The following is a 21,987-nucleotide window of genomic DNA, read 5'->3' on the forward strand; positions in this document are numbered from 1 at the left end:
ATTTATCACGCTTGATTTTGGGTCGAACTGTGTCACCATTGTGTGAATCTGTAGTGGAGAAGTCAGCATTTACTAAAGAAAAGATACCACTACTTACATACCCAACTCAAGAAAGTATACTACCACCACAACTTACTCAAAAATTTGTACCACTTGTTGTACCCTCGGAATTCTTTGTTGAAAGTCAAAATGAAGCCGGAGAAAGCTCTTTGCCTTACATCCCACTTACTCAGGACTTGCATGTTAATAGTGGTGAAAAAGCATCAATACCTATACAACCAAGTGCAAGAAGATCATCATTGGGGTACACCAACTAGTGCAAGAAAGGCATCAATGGGTACACCATCTAGTGCAAGAAGATCATCAATGGGTACACCATTTAGTGCAAGACGATCTTCAATGGGTACACCATCGACAGAATCGACAAACACATCACCTCCAGACCTCTCATTTGCGATGGCATTAACTAGTGAAACAGTATTGGAAGTCGGTTCGTTGTTTGAAAATAAAAAAGAACTTAAACTTGCTCTATATAAATATGCGATGACCAATCATTTTGAATTCAAAGTGGAGAAGTCAAGAAAAAATCTTTGGGAACTCAAATGTTTGGATGAGACATGCGAGTGGAGCTTGCGGGCTGTGAAAGGTAAGTTTTCTGAGATGTTTGAGATCCGGAAATTTGAGCAACAACACTCATGCTCAGTTTTGTCGATGCCTAAGAAAAAAATGCAAACACCAGCATGGGTTATTGGGCAGTGCGTGAAGAGCAAGTACATGGACCATCATCATAACCACTTGCCTAAGAAAATAATTGAAGACATGTAGTCAACTTATGGGATATTTTTGACTTATAATAAGGCATGGAGGGCAAGGTAAAATGCTTTAATAGCGGTGCGAGGAACGGTAGAGGATTCCTATGGAATACTGCCATCATACCTTTACATGTTGGAGAAGTGTAATCCTAGTACCATAACCGACATACAGACAGACGAGCTCGGCCACTTCAAGTATATGTTCATGTCCCTAGGCCTCTCAATTAGGGATTTCAAATCCTTTTGCCGTCCTGTATTATGTGTTGATGCTAGTTTTCTTAAGCACAAGGTGGGTGGTCAATTATTGGTGGCTATTGCATTGGATGCAAATGAGCAACTATATCCTGTCGCATTCGGCGTTGTTGATTCAGAGAATAATAACTCCTGTACTTATTTCATGCAAAAACTGAGAGACGCAATTAGATTAGTTGATGATCTCGTCTTCGTATCCGACAGACACCCAAGCATCGCTAATGCCTTGTGTGCTGTTTTCCCAGAAGCAGACCACGGTGCGTGCACATATCACATAAAAATGAATATTGTGGCTAAATTCAAAAGTGATAAGTGTCATGCGGAGTTTGATTTGGCTTCAAGGGCGTACACTATCCACGAATTTAATCGGTGGTTTGACAAGATCAAGGTTAAGGATCATAGGATTGATGCCTATTTGGAAGAAATTGGGTTCCAAAGATGGAGTAGAGCATTTTTTCCCGGTAAGCGATACAATCAACTCACAAGCAATTATGCTGAGAGTTTCAATAGTCAGAGCAGGGAAGCATTAAAGTATCCCATTTCAGAAATGGATGAGTATTTAAGATTCACAATACAACATTGGTTTAACAATAGAAGAGAAAGAGCGTCAAATCACGAAGAAGTTTTATCTCCAAATTATGAGAAGGTGTTACGTGAGGGATTCGAGAAGGCCAGATTCTATACAGTCCAATCGCTTAACCGATTCGAGTTTTATGTGCATGACAATCAGTCCCATTTCAAAGTCATTTTGAAAGACATGAACTGCACTTGTAGAGTATTTGAAGTTTCGGGTCTTCCTTGTACGCATGCAATGGTTGCTGCCCGTAGTCGGAATTTGGTTTCTTATGACTTCTGTTCAAGGTATTAATATTTAGCTCACGTGTTCATTCTGTTTAACCAATTAATAACTCGTTATATTTTCCCTGCACACAGGTATTACACAACTGAGTGTTGGATAAATTCATATGCCGAGATATGTTATCCTTCTGGTGATGAAGAAAATTGGGATGTTCCGGAACATATCAAGCAACATTCGTGTCTTAAACCAAATGTAAATGTTAAGAAAGGCAGGCCACAAACAAAGCGTAGGTCATCCCAGGGTGAGGTCTGTAAGGTCCCGAGACGATGCAGCTCATGTGCTGGGCTAGGACATAATAGGGCAACATGTAAAGCAGTGATTCCTGCACCATCTACTGCAAGAGCTTTATCATCTAAGCAGCATGAGTCATCATCTCAACAATATGAACCTTTAACTTGATAGATGGTACTGGTAAGATCTAAACCTTCATCATGTTGTAATGTATGTTGTTAATTGAACTATGGTACTGGTAAGATACTATGTTGTTAATTCAGGTGTTGTATGTTGGTAAAGTTTATGTTGTATGTTGTATATGAGTAGGGAAACGATGATTAATAACTTAGCGAAACGCTGAGTACTTAGCGAAACGACAAGTACTTGGCGAAACGCAGAGTACTAACTTAGCGAAACGACAAGTACTTAGTGAAACGATGAGTACTTACTTAGCGAAACGATGACCCTAACTTAGCGAAACGAAGAGTCAATTCGAGGTTATCTTTTTTGTACGTTGAAGGGTCAATTCCAAGGGTTACACTTGTTTTTTACGTTGTTGAAGGTTTTCTGCAATTCAAGTTCAAAATTCAATATACATTAGCGTACTCAAGGTTTACAATACATACATGAAAATAATTTATCCAATTTACACAATTTACTTCAAAATAATGTTTACACTAAGGTTCGATGATCTGATGGAATAACCTGACCGCCATCTTTTTCCTAAAAAACTCCATGTTATCTAAGGTCACTTTGTGCACGGCTTGATTAGCGGTCAAGTGTTCCATATACATTAGCGTGAATACCCCACAGTCTCCGCTCTCGGTTTCCCGTGGGACTTCTCCAACCTTAGCTGCTGCGGTTTTCACTTTGGGGTGTGGTAACCGTTTGTATGTCATTGGTTGGATGGGGGCTTCGAAGTTGAATTTAGGATACCTTACCCTCTCACCAGGGGTGATTGTCTTTGCAAATATATGTGGAATCATGTCGTAGAAGGGTTTCAAATAAGAATCCAGATTTTTATAAAGATAGGCATCACAGTCGTACACGTCAATGCGGTACTTTTGAAGACGTGCTACACACAAAATCCAGTGTCTCTGGTTAATGTTCACAGGCATGTAGACATCGTCAATTGTTGACCATTCGGGCATATATCTATGTCGTGCGCCCATGTAATAGTCTTTGAATTCGGCGACTGGATAGTTAGCAGGAACCTTAATAAAAGCCCTGTGCTCTCGCCTGATTCTATCCGACAATAAGCAATCCCCAATTGCCACATGTGAATTTTTATATGTCTTGGGATAGTCGGAAATCCTTTTCCGCAATAGATGGCAGAATGCATCGATTTCCTGCACAATGGGAGTATACAACATACATTCAGTATATATCAAACAACATTGACTAAATATTAAGCGAAACGCTGAGTACTTAGCGAAACGAGAGGTACTTAGCGAAACGAGAGGTACTTAGCGAATCGATAAGTACTTGGCGAAACGATGAGTATTAATGAATAATGAATTGATTTGCACGACTTACAGTGTCTTCAAGCCATGTCAACCTTGTTATAACTCTAACAAACATATCCTTCTTTGCTTGGCAAGTATGTACATCCTTTGTCAAATTATCGGTTTCTGGATCAACCAACCACACTTTTACTTTATCCAGCAGCTCATCTTCAAATTTTTTAAGGTGATTCACTTTGATTGGATCCTTTGTCTTGGGCAGTTTTGACAAAAAAGGGTTGGTGTACGAGTCATCTTTTTTCGGCTTCCTCACTCTCCTCCCATAATTTCCTTTAAGAGGAGTATTGTATAACTGGAAATCATCATTTTCATCATTGTCATCTCCTCCCATAATTTCCTCATTTGTCTATGCCTTCACATCCACACCCACACTCTTCTCATCCTTCACCTGCACTTTCAGATCCTTCACCTTCACTTTCAGATCAACCTCCACATCATCCACCTTAGCCACACCACCCAACTTCTCATCGTCCTCCACCTTAGCCTCATCCTCCACCTTCTCATCGTTCTCTTTTCGTTCATCCTCCACCTTCTCATCGTCCTCCACCTTCTCATCGTTCTCTTTTCATTCATCCTCCACCTTCTCATCGTCCTCCACCTTCTCATCGTCCTCTTTTCGTTCATCCTCCACCTTCTCATCGTCCTCCTTTACATCATCTTTCTTCCCATCATTCCCATCATTCACATTCTCATCATCCCCCACAGTCCCCTGCATCGCTATCATCTCCTACAAAATAGACAAAATTATGGTCAGTACTTAGCTAGTGGTACTAACTTAGCGAAACGACAAGTACTTAGCGAAACACAGAGTACTAACTTAGCAAAACGACAAGTACTTGGCGAAACGCAGAGTACTAACTTAGTGAAACGACAAGTACTTGGCGAAACGCAGAGTACTAACTTAGCGAAACGACAAGTACTGGGCGAAACGCAGAGTACTAACTTAGCGAAACGACAAGTACTTGGCGAAACGACAAGTACTTGGCGAAACGCAGAGTACTAACTTAGCGAAACGACAAGTAATTGGCGAAACGACAAGTACGCATAATACCTCCGTCTTCTCCTTCTTCTGTTCAACCTTGCTCTTCTCAACTTCGACATCCTTCTTAGAATCCTTAACCTGCAAAATATGTACTGGTCAGATCAGATATGTACTTCGCGAAATGAAATGTAAAGTGCAAAATTCAATATCTCCATACCTCAGTAGTCTTCTCCTCTTCGACCTTCACATCCTTCTTAGAATCCTTCTTCTTACTCTTCTTCTTCTTCTTTATATTCTCCTCCATATCATCTAATCTGGTTAATAATATGGACATCTTTTTGTTGGATTTATCTAACAACTTTTTGGACATACTAAAAACCATCTTCTTGAACGAATCAATGTGAGTTTCTTGAGTTTCTTTGATTGTGATTTTCAGCTCTTTGATGAGCTCTGTTTTCAGCTTTTTCAGCTCCTCTTTCATCTCTATTTTCAGCTCCTCCTTCATCTCATTAAATTTACATCCAACAGAAGGTGTTGGAGCCCGAAGAGAAGGTGTCTGAGCCCGAGGAGGAGGTGTTTGAGCCCGAGGACTTGAGGTCGCGGAGGGGGGAGTATGAATGCGGGCCGGAATCGATTCATAAGCAAGCTTCTTCTTCAAGTTGACTGCTTCTTTAAGAGTATCTTCAGCCTTTCTCTTCCTGGTGGCAGGTTTGGGGGGATTGGGAGTACATTCTTCATGTTCACTTTCTTCATCTTCATCAAAATCATCTTTTATTACCTTTCCATCGATAAATCCCTCAAAAAAAATCATCAGTTGTCTCGTCGATTTGTTCAAATTCCTCACCACTGTATAACCTCTTCTCCATGGAGGACTCTTCCATCTCAGTCACATCCGTGGTCTCAAGGGCAGTCTTTACCTCGATCGAGGTGTTTTTCTTGTTGGAATGATAGAGTAACAACCTTAGACGTAGAGGGTCATTAATCTGATTCCTTCTGGCGAATTTAGGGATGAAGTTTTCGATGACCTCATACTTCCACACTTGAAGTGCCAATGCGAACCCATATATGTTATATGCAAAAGGAGCATAAGGATCTTCAGCCTTCTCCTTCTTCTCAAAATATGAGGTACTAAGATGTTTCATGTTCTTGTTTAAACCCTTGAGGGTGGCTCTAAAGGTGACCTTCCCCATGGATATTGGAGGAAAGTGACCTTGTCTTCCACCATGTTGAGTATTTTTGGAAATATAACTCTTTTTGGGTCAAATGTGAATAGGTACTGGCAAATCAGGCATACCAGCCCCATCTTGAATGCATCTTCCTTGTCTTTGCATTTGAAAAAAGCTTTCTCCAAGTTGCACATTTTCACACTCATGCTCCCTTTAAAATATTTCACCGAGAGAGGTGGACAACAACGCAATTTTTCTTGGTCCAACTCAGGAAAAATGCCGAAACCTAGGCCGGTAACCAACGCATACTCCTTCATACCAAATACAAGCTTTTGCCCATTCACCATGAAAGTTATCTCCTTGGAGTTTGAGCTTAACCTCCTCATCAACATATGATGTACAATAGTTCCTGAGAACTGCAAGAGGGGGGCTGTGAATAATGATCTGAACTGGGTATTGTAAACACTCTCCAAAAGATTCATTTCCTCGAACTTATTAACAATCTTCTTCAGGGTGAGGGCACTTTTCCACGAAATCCGACCAGGAAACTCAGTAACTGTTGTTTCTTCCATCTACAAAAGGAACAACATCATCAAAAATCTAAGAACAAACACAACACCATAAGTACTTAGCGAATCGATGAGTCCGTAGCGAATCGGGAGGTACTTAGCGAATCGTTAGGTACTTATCGAATCGAGAGGTACCTAGCGAAACCGTTAACTGAACATAAGACAGCATTAACCATACATAAATTATCAGAAACAAACAATAAAACTTAACATGCAAGAACCCTAAACAAAAAATCTGAAACAAACACCTAAACATAACATGCAAAGACCAAAATCCATAAACAAAAAACCAAAAAATGATCGGCCACCACTAGGTATTTAGCGAATCGCTAGGTACTTAGCGAATCGGGAGGTATTTAGAGAATCGGGAGGTACCTAGCGAAACACTAATGGCGAAAAAATATACTGAACAAAAGACAGCAACCATACGTTTCATAAACTAATAAAAACAAAGAAAATGACAAAGAAACACTTAACATGCATTTACACTTAACATGCAAAAACCGAAAATCATAAACAAAAAAGCAGAAAATGATCGGCATGGAGAAGAATGAACCAACCTTAATGACGAACGAGAAGAAAGCAGAAATGATCGGCCTTGACAAGATTTAGTGAAGAGACAATGGGTTAGAGAGAGAGAGTCGGGCGGTTGAAATGAAATGTTCTGAAATTTTTGAATATATAAGGTATAGTGCGTGTGCGTACGCGCGTCTCTTCAACTTCCGTAGCGAGTCGGGAGGTACTTAGCGAATCGCGAGGTACTTAGCGAAACACGAGGTACTTAGCGAAACGCGAGGTACTTAGCGAATCGCGAGGTACTTAGCGAATCGCGAGGTACTTAGCAAATCAGGAGGTACATAGCGAATCGCGAGGTCAACGAGCTCCAGCTAAGAGAGGATGGTTTGAATACGTTTTTGCTAGTATATTTGTTTAATAACGAAATCGAATTCAAACCATTCTCCTAGCTGGATCTCGTAGTACTTAGCGAATCGTGAAGTACAAAATTTTTTATTGGTTTCATAGGTAATCTATCTCATTTGACAAGGTATCAACAACAAAGTCATGGTTTTGAAAAGAAGATGTGTTAGCAAAACAAACCTTATAATTTTACATGGAGGTCAATGATAGATTCTTCAAAGGCCTTTTCTGAAGAATCTAAATGTTTCCATTAATGTAAAAAGATAAGGTTTGTTTTGCTAACACAACTTCTCTTCATAACCATGAAGTGATGTAGATACATTGTCAAATGAAGTTCATGATTAACTATAAATAACAAAAAATCTTGACACTTAGCGAATCGCGAGGTACTACTTAGCGAAACGGTAAGTCCGTAGCGAAACGGTAAGTTCGTAGCAAAACGTTTAGCAGATTTGAAACGGAATACACATACGATCTAATCAAAGATTTTCTACAAATATGAACCAATAACAGATAATAATTTAACGAAATGCTCAAACATGAACCAATATGAACCATATAACAAATAAGAATCCACAAATATGACAAAATATGAACCAGAACGAAATATGAAAAGGTTTTTGAAATGAAGAAAATGTAAACATGAACATAACTCGAATTAGATTTTGAAATGAACATCTTCCTCGACGACCTTCAAATCCTTAGAATCGGAGACCTGCATACCCTAAACCCTAGAATCGGAAACCTGCATGCAAAATAGATTTAGGGTTATAGATCTTGTAAATCTATATAGATAAAAACATAAATGAATTAGGTTAGAAGATCTTGTCTGTATAGATCTGTATAGATAGCCGCCGCCCAGGAAACTCCGTCGACGTCGTCGCCGCCGACCGGCGTGAAGGAGAGAACGGGAGAAGAGAGAGAAAGAAAACTAAGCAAATGAAAATATTTGAGTATTTATACTAACCCTAATCCACTTCGCGAAACGCTAAGTCAACAAGGGCAAAATCGTATAAAAAAAATATAGAACCGCGAGCGCAATAAAATTATAATAATACCATAAGATCAAATAACCTCATCTTTGAGGTTATTTGATCAAATTTCCCATTTTTGTACTTTCATAAGAAAAACAAAAAAACTGCAAAATACAATTTATTACATTATTCATACACACTTCACAAGTTACTCCCATACCCAGCTTAATTAGAATTTAAATTTTTTCCACACTGAGTACCAAGGTCATCCAATATATTGAAAACTATATTGTATAATAAAGTATAATCTAAGTAATATCAAATCAATATGTTTAAGAGTTACATGTGACCTTCTAGAACTTGGATAAGACGAATTGGGATGCTTTCCCGTTTTATCGAATCTCGTGGAGTCCATTGCGGCGGAGAACGAAAAGTAAATATTTTTTTGTGTAGAAATCCCGAGACACAAATGAAAAGGAATTGCGAGTCATCAAAACTTTGGTACACACCTTAAAATGGAGAGAGCAAATGAGCCGAAAGATCTCAAAGACAACAGAGCTAGGTTTTGGGAGAAAACTCGGCTAGAAGCCGAGTAGACAAAAATCGAATAGAACAAATGAATTATTAAATGAATTATTAACTTAGTGTAATGTATAGGGTCACATTTTTCTTTCTTAGGAAACTCCGCATTGAGATAAATATTAAATATCCATTTAAATTTAAAATGTTAAATTTTTTCTTCAAAATTAATAATTAGTAAGTCAAGACTTTTTTTTTTTTTTTTTGAAGGGTGTGATTTAATGTAATAATTATCTTTCAAAAATAAATTTTAAAAAATAATGTAAAAAAAATACAATATATTTTAGACATCAAAATCAAAATAAGGCTTATTCCAACCAATTAAAATTTAATCAAGTTTCACTAAATTAAGAATGCACCTATTTGTGAATTAACAAACAAACCACCCACATTAAGTTAAAGATGTTCAAAACTTATTCCTGCAATGCAAGTTTTCAATTCTCGAATTTCTTCAAACTAATTAGGAATTAATAAACAAATCATTCATACTAAATAATAGATATGCAAAAAAATTATATATATATATATTGTTTTAAATGTAGGAGCTTAATATAACAATTAACATTCATAATTTTCATTTCCATTTAAAGTTAGACCTGATTTAATTTGAATTATTGAATAAGCAAAGTCCAAACTAATCACAACACAAAGTCAAAACTAATCACATCACTCTTTCATCCTACATTTATTAACAAATATATATTAAAATAAATTTTATTTTAAATTATTATTTATTATTTTAAATTATTATTTATTATTTTATCACTATATATTAATGTTATTTATGTGTTTTTTTTAAAAAATAAAAAAAACCTCCAACCTCCTATCACCGAGATCTTACTTCTTTCTTTTTTTATATTTTTTTAAATAATGAGTTATTTAAATAACCCGAATTATATGGAAATTTGATGAAATGGTCCTCATAAAAGGCATAATTCCAAAAAATGGCGATAATGTTTGCAAAATGGGCCTTTTTTCCCTACGAAAAGTCTGTAACACTAGGGGTGTTCAATATTTAGTCTAAACCGAATATCCGACCGAATTCGAATTCACCGAATTCGATTTTTATTTTCGGTTTTCGAATCGAATTTCAAACCAATTCTAAATCAAATGCGGTTTTCGAATTGGTTTTCGAGTTCAGGGGAAAACCGAATTTATTTTATTTTATTTTTTATTTTATTATATATTATATAATTTATAATAAATAATATATTTATATAATATATAAATATCATGTCCTATTTTTATTCTCTAAACCTAATTTTTCTCAGTCATCACCCGTTAGTTGTCCTTTCTCTAAACCTAATCGCTCTTTTTATTCTTTTAACCTAATCACCTAATCAAATCAACCTCTTTTTAATTTTTTCAGCCGCCAGTTCTCTAAACCTAATTCCTCTTTTTATTCTCTTATCCTAATCAACTTTTTTATTCTTTTCGGCCCACTAGTCGCAAGTTCTCTAAACCTAATTCTCTTTTTAATCTTTTAACCTAATCAAATAATCTTTTATTTTTTCTCGCCCACCTCCCTCCCTAATCAAATAAACTCGTCGGCCGCCACCTCCATCTCTCATCTCTTTTATTCTTTCCCTTTTTCATGCACCTTGCTTGATCTACTCTTTCAAACACTACAAGTTGAAATTACCAATTCAAAATAATCTTTCTAAGGTAATTTTATAAATTATTCCTTGAACTTTACAAATATACTGATTAACATATATTTTTGTTTTGTTCATCTACTAAATCTGTTATATTGTTATTTTGATGATATTCTTATGTTGTTGTATATTTTCATTATTTAGGTAAAGCAAATGTCTGAACAAAACGAAAGTGAAGGTTTAGGAGGAGAAGGTCAAGAATCTACTAGAGAAAGTTTCTCTACTTTCCTTACCGCAAAGCGTAAAGAATATAACAAAAGGTTAGTGGTTTGGCAACATTTTTTAGAATTTGTTGATAGTGAAGGTAAAAAAAAGTACAAGTGCAATTATTGTAACAAAGAGTACAATTGTGCATCTAAATCATGTGGGACTTTTACTTTGTTATCCCATATGAAATCTTGTCCACTAAATCCTATGAATAAAACTTCAAGCCAAAGACATTTAACATTAAATACTTCAATAAATGGAGAAACTGGAGAAGAAAATGTTAATTTATTGTCTTGGAAGTTTGATCAACAAGATGCTAGAAAGTCTATAGTTAAGATGATTATTATTGATGAACTTCCATTTAAGTTTTTGAAAATACTGGTTTTAGACGATGTATGAAAACTTGTCAGCCTTCACTTGTTGTTCCATTTAGAAGTACTTTGACTAGGGATTGTTCTCAACTGTTAGGATCTAGGTCGCCGCTGGTGGACCGGGGGTTGGACCGGTTAGCGGTTCTCACTCGTAGGGTGGTGGTTAATCCGGTTAGAGATTAACACCAGGGTTTCAATACTACACAACATGTCACAAACCCTTGAACTGGGTTCAAGCGCGGAAGAGGTTTGCTTTCAGGTTGAAGCGGCACGCTTGTATGATAGGCACGGTCAGTTTCGGATGATGATGATTTGGAGATGGTGGGTCGGTTTCGGTAATCTGGATATTCGGTATGGTTAGTGTAAAGTCGGTTTGGAGCGGTATGGTTAAGTTAGTCGGTTATATAATGAAGCCAGCAGAAAGTAAATAACACAACAGATTTTATGGATGTTCGGAGATAAAACTCCTACGTCACCCTTTCTTCTCGAAACCGCGAGAAGGATATTCACTAAGGAATACAAGTACAAGTCGATCGAGACTTATTTCCTGCTCGATAACACTCTTACAATTTACACCGAAATTGTAAAGCACACTTTAACTTTCAACACTTAGGCTTTCTAGAATAGTACACTCTATCACTTGTAGTAAATGCCCTCAATATCACAGTTGTCTCTTAATGTCTCGCTTAAGTCTCTTGTTGTCCCACATTTACTCTTCTACAACTGCCTCCTTTTATAGGTGAAATATGCTAACGGTCATATTTCACTGCCTTGAATCTGATTGGCTGATCAGAGGTGCAGTGATTCAGTGTCTCAGAGGTTCAGACCTGCGGTCGTTTCTTCAGACCTGATGGTCAATCTCAGACCTGGTATCCTGTCTCAGACCTGCCGGTCTGTAAGGCAAACCTGCCGGGTTTGTCTTTTACTTGATATAGGCACTGTCTGTTTGGACAGTTGTCTGTACTTTGAAGATTTCCTTTCTGGCTTATCCCGAAGTAGAAGGATCCGGTAGTACTGTTTTTCTGCAGCCTACAGTCTTTCCTCAGACTTGCATGGATATGGAAGTATTCAGTTTGTTCCTTTGGTATCGTTCTCAACAGATACCCAAATTGTCTTCTTGTACTGATCGGTCACTTGACTTGGCCGAATGTCTTTTGGTAGTGATGTAACCGGACTTCTTCCGGTTATTCTTGTCTTGTGGATGATCGGCTGTTTGATGGTTCCGGTTTTGGGCTTTGGCCGATCCTTCCTTTGTGCGGTCACGTTCTGAATACTCTTGATCGGTTTGGTAGCTTGATCGGTTAGGTTTCTTCAGTCGGTTCTCTTGTTCATCCGGTCCGGTTCCTTGTTTCTGCATGGAAAGTTTATTTAAGTTAGGTTTATTTGAACCAGTCTGAATTTATCTAACAATTTCTCCCTTTTTGATTATTTTATTTAAATTATCAAAATCATGTAAGTTTGCAACCGTAGGCCGGTTGTTTTGTTTGTCCGGTTTTTGAGAAAGACTTAGAGAATTTTTCGAAATTTTTTGAGAGAAAAGTTTTGGAAGAGTCTTTATCTTTTATCTAACAATTTCTCCCTCTTTGATTATTTTATTTAAAATTATCAAAACTAAGTAGAAATGCAAAATAAGGCCGGATTCAAAAATAACTTTATATATTTATATATAGATGACCGGAAAAGACAAAACATATAGAAATACTAAGGCCAATAAGAAAAAGAAGGATAGTCCCTATTCAGAGTCCGTGAAGTCATAGGCGCTCTTCTTTTTCTTCGGTTGCTGTTGCCCGGTATGTTCGGAAGATCGTCGCCTGTTAGATCGGGACCGCAGTTGTTCTTCAACTTCATCCTCGACTTGGTCGGCCTGCTGCGATGTACCCGTAGTGACCGGGTCAGAGACCACTTGGAGCATCTCGGCTATCCGAACTTTCTTAGGGGCCTCCCTCTTTCTCTTTTTCGGTGCTGAAGCGGAGGCGGCCGCCTTCTTCTTCTCGTTTTCCTTTGCGAATTCGTCCAGCTTCCGTTTTTGCCTTTCCAATCGTGCGACATCCTCCGCAGCTCGATTGGCCATTTTCTCAGCAAACCCTGGGAATATGGCCCCAGCCTTTTTAATTCGTGCGGCTTCTACTTCCGCTTCGGTCAGTTGAGACGATCGCGGCGCCTCTTTATCTTTGCTAACTTCGGCATCCAGCGCATCCTGGACCCTTTTAGCCACTTGAGCATCAGCCTCTATAGCCGCGGCGTCCGCGTTCTCCTTAGCCTTTAGAATTTCGGCCATCTGTTCGGTAAGTGCCTTTACTTCGGCCACGAGACTCTCGTTTGTCTTTTCGAGTTCTGAGACCCGGTTAATTGTCGTGTCGACCAGTTCGAAATCCTTCTTTAAGTCGGAGGTCACATCCTCCAGAGTTGCGGTTCGCTGAACACATTTTTCGCGCTCACCCGCTTCTTCCCACAGACCGATGCCGAGTTATGAGAGTTGTTCTTGATGTTTTTCCAGAAGCAGCTTTGTCACGTCGGTGAACTTCATGGCCGAATCAACCACTCCGTTGTATTTATCTTTGAATGGTTGAAGCTCGGACACGTTGTGTTCTTCTATGCGGTCATCGATCCGTTCCGATACGGATGCTTCAAGCTTTTGAAGTCGGTCCTCAACCCATTCTTTAGCAGCCCATTCTTTAGGAGGGTCTGAGGCGGTGAGTTCCGGTGGTGGGGGAGGTGATTGCTCGGTGGGATCTGGATCGGCTCTTTCATTGGATTCTATCGGTTCCTCATGCTCTTTTGGAAGTTCTAATGTTGCCGCAATATCCAAACTCTGTGCCGCATCCTCCAAGATTGGTTCCGCATCCTCCAATATCGGTACCGCATTCTCCAAGATCGGTGCCGCAATATCCGAGATCGGTGCCGCATCCTCCATTGGAGGTGTTGGACAGTTAGCTGGAAACTTATCGATTACCGGAGCAGTATAGACCGGTACCTGCATTCGGTTGCATATCGTTTCCAGTCGCTCGATTTCTTGAAGTATTTCCATTTTGCCTTTTGCAAGCCTTGTTAACACCCGCGGCGCTACGGTGTCCACTGATCCCGTCTCGATGTACTTTTTCTTAATTTTCCGGATGCGCTTTCTTAGTTTCCGAAGTTTGATCCTCGGTAACAGGAGACAAGTTCGGCTTTGTACCTCTTGAATTGTGTTGGATTTTGTGAGGCTCAACATCAGGTCCTCTACCTCCTCCAATCTGTCGATGCATTCCTTTTGCGTGAAGGTCGGTAGGATATTTTTATATGTTGTACCGAACCGGTGCTCATGCCACTCCAAGTATAGCTCTACAACGTCTTCGCCTCGCTTGTCAATGCCCTGAAAGATTTTCTGGGCTAACCTATCGGCCTCGGCCTCTTCGGCCTCCTCCCTCTCCGTGTTGTAGCCTTCATCATCGGCTTCTTTATCAACCCCTTCTTCACCACTCTCTTCTCTATCCTCGGTGGTTTCAGGATTGATGTTTGGTTCGGCATCATTTGGACTCCGAGCCGACTGATCGTCGTCATTGACCGTTCTATCATCGGTCCTCTCTGTGTCGGTTTCCGTAGAGGCCCACTCCTCATCCTCTGTTTGTTGTGGTGGATCTACGAAGGTTATCTTTTCTTTCCCCTTTCCTCCGGTCTTTGCTTTTGCCGGGGCATCTTTCTTTGCGGCTTTCTTCTTTCGGCCACCTGTGGAACTGGAGGCCGGCTGCGTTCTTTTAAGGAATTGCCTTGATCTAATGAGGCAACGTTTTGCTACCGCAACACCGGGACCGATGTTGAGATTCAAGTGGAGGAAGATCTTACCGAGGGGCACAGCGTATCCCCACGACCGGGTGGAGTCCGGTTTCACCATATCCATGAGGTTGCTGAACACCGATCTTGCCCAGTTGACCTCTTTTCCTTCCATCAGACCGATCAACATCTTGATTTTGTCTTTGGTAAGGTTGCTGAAGTTTCCTCCCCTCGCCTGAATTGCCCTTGCGAAGATGTCACATACCGGGATATACTCCGGCCTCAGCATTTGTTTACTCCCGGATGTCGTGATCGGCTCAGTGGTTGCCGATAAAATGTGGCAAGCCGCCTCAAAGGTGTCCTGTTCTATTTCTGTCGTTGCATCCTGGCCGGTTGTTGGGAGATGCAAGCTCTCGGCCACCAATGCTTCGGTGATCTCGATTTGGGAACCGCAAACCGTCGCGATGATCTTGTCGTAGGCGATGGTTGTGGTGTTGAAGAACTCTTCGACCGCATCTTTATAAATGACGTGAGGACCGTCTAGGAAATATCCCAGACCGGTTTTAATCAGCCGGTCAATAACTTCCTTTGCCTCGGTCGTACCATTCAGCCGGATTTCCTCGAAATCCACCTGAGAGTAGAGTCTGAACAATGCCGAGTCGCGACCCATGTTAAAGAGTTTGAGAATGAGAGAAAACCGCTTCAAAGTGTTTAGAAAGCTTAGAGAGAGAAAGTGAATTCGCGTGAGAATGAAAGAAAATGACCGAAGGTCCCTTTTATAGACGCGGTTTGGAAGCCCAACCGTCCCATCATTAATGGGCGGGAATTTTCCCTCCAAAATGAAAAGGCGCCAAACTGTGGGCGGTAAAGCAAAAACTGGGGGCGGCAATTTTGGGCGGGAGATTTCCCTCCAAAATCCTTTGCTTATGTCATGGATGACGCATTCTTTTCTTTGAAGCCGAATGATTAAGCGGTTTCTAAGTCTAACCAGACATTTTGATTGATCAAAGTGTCCTAAGTTTTAAACAGATTTTATAAGACCGGATAAGGACGCGGTTATAGGTTGAATATGTGAACCGGTTACTTAGATAAATGTTCTAAGAATTAAGGAGACACGGTCATTTAAACTGAAATGATAATGGAATTCAAGAAATAGCAGATGAAGAAAACCGATTATAAGATTCGGTACAGAGATAGGCATACAGAAACAATGTAAAGTATAGCCTATTCAAAAGACATTCTCCAGAGTCGTTCTCTTGCCGAATCACTGTTGAGGATGTTTGAAGAGGAAGCCGGTGTGCCCGGTCCGAACTCTGGTCGGTACCCAACGATCAGCTTGCTGATATGCGGTGCATACCCGAGACCTTTCTTGGTCAGCACCATATTCTTTAAATTTTTCCATATGACCGATGACCAGTTGATGGTCGATTTGCAGAGAATGTTGGTCATGATGTTGTAGGTATTCTTGGAATACCGTTGATTAGGTGACTGACACAGAATTGACCGGGTCACGATTTCGAGCAGTAGCTGACCGTGACTATCAAGTTGGGTTTTTGGCCCAAAGTGTTCCACCGGAGAGGGGGTGGCCGACAGGTATTGTGCGGTTTCAGATCCCGCACGGTCCTGAGTAGTCGGAAAGTCAGAGAAACCTTCAGTGGGTAGACTGAATAGTGAGGCAAATTCAACCTTGTCGATCCAGAACGTGTGGTCTCTGACAGTAGAGACGATATACTTTTCCCTGATGCAGGCGCTTCGAAAGAAGGCCTTGACATCATCTAGAAGAATGGGACCGGCCTCTTCAAGAAACGGTTGAAGACCGGTTTCAACAAGGGAGTCATACATGAATTTCTTCTTAGTGGTGCAATCCCTTATGTCCGTGCAAGATTCGAAATCGATGCATAGAAAGTTTCCCAGAGTTCTGCTCGGCATGGTTTCGGTATAGAGAGAGAGAGAAACGGGATTCAAGAAGAAGAAAAGTGATTTTTGTACTTTCGGATGTGATAAAATGAGTAGAGGATGGCTCCTTATATAGGATCGGTTTTGGAGGGAAAATCTGAGCATTGATGGTCAGTTTTGTTTTATTAAGGAAATGAATCTTTACCTTTTCAAGGCGCATGGGGAAGCGGCAAATTGCAAGGCCCAAGGTAAATGTTAGTTGGGAAGTAACCAGTTTGGTTGGAAATTAAATGTGTGGGTGGTTGGGGGTTATCTCATTGATTGGGATTATTTCATTAAATGCACTCAACACATAACCGATAGTAATTAGATAGAAACCGAAAATGGTAGAGACAATGCCGAAAATGGCGTACAGGAACGATGAAGAAAACATGAAATCAAGAAAGACACAAATAAAGCCGAAAGAGACATGGATGAAGCCGATATGATCAAACTTGAGTTGGACAAGAATACACCCGGTGCATGAAGCAAAACGACCGGGTGCAGGAAGGAGTGACTTAGGGTGCAAAGGGGTTGACATCACCGTTGCGGTTTCTTCTCCTCTAGGCCCTCTCGAACCGCCTATAAAATGGGTCGGTTACTTCTTTGGTGAGCACCTGAGCTTGGTTTAAACCTTCGCCGGGACAGGTTGATACTCCAAGCTCCACAAAGAGGCTGCTTATTTGAGGAATGAAACCAACTGATCGGATGCCGATCATCCAGATAAGGGTGTCGAAGAGCACCCTAGACCAATTTACTGGTGTGCCGGTGATTATGGCCGCCATCATGTTGAAGTTCGAGACACTATAGGTGTTTGTGACGTCCCTACCAAAAATGCTCTTGCCGATCACATCGTTGAGAAGCTGATATTCAGCTCTCAGACATGATTTTGCTCCGTGGTCCTCAACCGGGTCGTTAGACCGAGAGAGAGCGATGCAGACTTCGGCTTTTACATCCCCAGGGATGTCCAGATCTGTGATCCCGTGCCTTGGCAGGCTATGACACCTTGCAAAGTCCCGTTCAGTGAAATCGAAGACAATGCCTCCCACCTTGGATTGGATGTGGGTATCAAAGTGGGGGGTGCCCCGAAACACTCTTGCATTGTGGAAGAACTCCAGAACGGAGTCCGGATAAATGGAGTGCTTGTCACATAGGAAACTTTGGAGGCCGGTTTCCTCCAAAGATTTTATCATCTTGTATATTTCATACTGGTCTGTGGAAGAACAGGATTGAAAATCAACCTGAAGGATGTTGGGAAACTGAGACATTTTGTGCCTTAGTGAGAGGATGTTCTTGTGACTTGTGAGTGTTGTGGTGAACTTTTGCTTCACTTAAATACTAGTTTAGGGACTATCCTATTGTCCAGGCATTAAATGGGATGACATGTATTAACTGCAGGATAAGAGATATTGCATTAAATAGGCATGTTTGCAGTCTAGGTGTCGGTCATAGGCCTGGACTGTGAAAGATATCAAAAGATCTTCACGTCTTTTTAGGCGCGACCGTATTACTTTGAAAGGGCAATGTTTCAGAACAGATATCTACAAGCATTGATAGTTATTCCACATCTGTGTGAGATTCAAATAATCTAGAATGACCTGCTTCAAAACCGGTCAGGTATCAGTTGTTCATCCCGATGCGGTTATTTGGTGTTTCCACCAAGTAGCCGGTCGGTTTACTCTATCTGATGAACTGGGCGGTTCTTCCACAAACACCCTGAGGATTCGAAATTCAACAGCTTAGGAGGAACTACCTGCTTTATCCGTCTGAACCGATTTCCCTTTAAGCATCCTTTGGAAGGATTTGGCTAATATCGGTTAAGCCGAGAGTAAGCCTGAATTGAGAAAACTTAGCTTCCTGTAGCAGCTTTGTGAAGATATCGGCTACTTGTTGATCGGTCGGTACGTATTCCAGCCGGATATGCTTCAGCGTGACATGCTCCCGAATGAAGTGATGCCTTATGTCGATGTGCTTGGTTCTGGAGTGGAGAACCGAATTGTAGGTGATCGCTATGGCACTTGTGTTATCGCAGAAAATCGGGGACTCTTCGGCTATGATACCGAAGTCCTTCAGTTGCTGTTGGATCCAGAGGAGTTGAGAACAGCAACTTCCGGCCGCCAGGTATTCAGCTTCTGCAGTGGATGTGGCCACAGATGTCTGCTTCTTGCTATGCCATGAAACGAGCCGATCACCAAGGAACTGACATGTTCCGCTGGTGCTTTTTCTGTCAATCTTACACCCTGCATAGTCTGCGTCTGAGTAACTTGTTAGATTGAAGGACGAGTCCTTTGGGTACCACAGACCGACATCAGGTGTGCCCTTTAGATACTTCAGTATCCTCTTTGCGGCTGTGTAATGGGATTGCTTTGGAGTTGCTTGGAATCTCCCACACACACCAACTGCAAACAGGATGTCCGGTCTACTCGCTGTCAGGTACAGTAGGGAACCGATCATGCCCCGGTATGCAATCTGGTCTACCGATTGGCCCTCATCGTCCCTGTCCAGCTTAACTGATGAGCTCATTGGAGTAGCCGCCGAGGAGCAGGTGTCCATACCGAATTTCTTTAGCAGCTCCTTGGTGTATTTAGGTTGACTGATGAAGGTTCCTTCCTTGAGTTGTTTAACCTGAAGACCTAGGAAGAAACTTAATTCTCCCATCATACTCATCTCAAACTTGTCAGTCATCATTTTTGAAAACTTATCACATAATTTAGGATCGGTTGAGCCAAAAATGATATCATCTACATAGATTTGAACAAGTAGGATATGTTCCTTCTTTTCAAATTTGAACAATGTCTTATCCACTGAACCGATGGTGAAATCATATTCTAATAGAAATGCGGTTAGTGTATCATACCAGGCTCTAGGTGCTTGCTTTAGACCGTATAAAGCTTTGTTCAGCCGGTATACATGGTTTGGAAATGCAGCATTTTTGAAACCGGGTGGCTGTTCAACGTACACTTCTTCACGTAGGTCACCGTTCAGAAATGCACTTTTAACATCCATTTGAAAAACTTTAAAGTTTTTGAAAGCTGCAAATGCAAGAAAAATCCTAATGGCTTCAATTCTGGCTACAGGAGCAAATGACTCTTCAAAATCAATGCCTTCTTCCTGTTTGTAACCTTGAGCCACTAATCTGGCTTTGTTCCTCGTGACCAAACCGTCCTCATTGAGTTTGTTTCTGAATACCCATCTTGTTCCTATGACCGATTGGTCTTTCGGTCTGGGAACTAAGTACCAGACTTTACTACTCTCGAACTGGTTTAGCTCTTCTTGCATTCCCAAGATCCAATCCGGATCTGACAATGCTTCATCTATTCTTTTCGGTTCAATCTGGGATATGAAAGCAGAGTTAAAATATCCTTCCAGAAGTTGACTCATAGTTCGAACAGGTTCTGAAGGGTCACCTATAATTTGCTCAGGAGGATGTTTACTATTTCTTCTGAGATTCAGTTCAGGGATGTCTACCAAATTACCGTTAACTTGACCAAGGCTAGACATGTCGGTAGGCTGACCGAGATTGTCAGACCGACCGACTCCCTCGGATTGGACCGAAGTGTCAGCTTCCTATTGTGGAACAGCTTGATCCGGCTGGGTATCAATAATACCCATTTGGTCATGGACAAACCGCCTGAAGACCGGAGTCTCATCTTCACTATCAGAATGAATATCGTTATTTTCCAATCTGTTGTGTAGATCAAAACATGAAGCAGTATTGCTTTCAACCGATTCATCGAAAACAACGTGAATTGTTTCCTCCATGGTTGCAGTTCTATTATTATATACTCTATATGCTTTACTTACTGCCGAGTACCCTAGCATGATTCCGGTATCGGTTTTTGCATCAAAAGCGGTGAGTTGGGTTTTACCATTTATATGAATATAACATTTACAACCGAAAATCCTGAGGTACTTGAGTTTGGGAACTCTGTTAAAATAAACCTCATATGGTGTTTTGTTGTGAAATCTGTTTATCAAAGACCGGTTTTGTGTATAGCATGCAGTGTTGATAGCCTCAGCCCAAAATTTCTGAGCAATGCCGGAGTCGGCTATCATGGACCGTGCGGCTTCCTTGAGAGTCTGGTTTCTTCTCTCGGCCAGGCCATTTTGTTGAGGAGTCCTAGCACTAGACAACTCGTGTCTAATGCCGGATTCATCAAGATATGCAGTTAATGTACTATTGGTAAATTCGGTACCTCGATCACTTCGAATGCTATTAATACGAGTAGATTTTTCATTTTGCAACCGCTTAAGAAGTGTGATCAGGTTTGATACAGTTTCACGTTTAGATGGTAAAAATATTACCCATGTATATCTAGAATAATCATCAATAACTACCATGGTATAGAGCATTCCTCCTAGGCTAATGACCTGAATCGGTCCAAATAGATCCATGTGAAGAAGATCTAGGCATCGGCTAGATTGAATATTTCCATTACTCTTAAAAGATGACCTAGTTTGTTTACCCATTTGGCATGCTGAACAGACCTTATCCTGGTTAAATACTATATCGGGAATACCTTCAACTAGCTTTTTACCACGAATGTAGTTTAAGGTTTTCATGTTTAGATGGTTTAGTCTCTTATGCCATAGCCAGGTTTGATCAGTCTTAGCTATCATGCATATAGGATATTCTATCCTAGTTTTCCAGTCTACCTTATAGATGTTACCTATCCTATTTCCGGTTAGTAGTACAATACCTTGAGAGTCCATAACTAAGCATGCATGTTTAAGGAATTCTACCGTGTATCCGGCATCACACATCTGACTAATTCTAAGTAGATTAAAACGTAGGTTTTCAACTAGAAGTACATTATCAATAGTTAGATTACCATGGACAATCTTACCCTTGCCCACAGTTTTACCTTTTGAGTTATCACCGAAGGTAATTAGAGCACCGGTTACTGGTCTAATGTCGGTTAGCAAATTACTATTTCCGGTCATGTGCCTGGAGCAACCGCTGTCCAAGAACCATTCGGAGTTTCCTAGCCGTTTCTTTGGATCCTGCAAAATGTACATATTTACAACTGTTTGGTACCCACATTTACTTGGGTCCACATGCGGTTAGTCCCTTGGGTACCCAAACTTTGATAAACCGGACGGTCTTCTTTGCTAGGGTTTTAACTGTCCTTTTGACACTTGGTCTGGTGTATTTCGGTTTTCCTTCAAATGTCCTAAATGGTGATGGTCTTTGGTTCGGTGATCTATGGTTTGACCTACGC

Source organism: Impatiens glandulifera, unplaced genomic scaffold, assembly GCF_907164915.1.
Source record: "Impatiens glandulifera unplaced genomic scaffold, dImpGla2.1, whole genome shotgun sequence".
In the NCBI taxonomy this organism is placed as follows: Eukaryota; Viridiplantae; Streptophyta; class Magnoliopsida; order Ericales; family Balsaminaceae; genus Impatiens; species Impatiens glandulifera.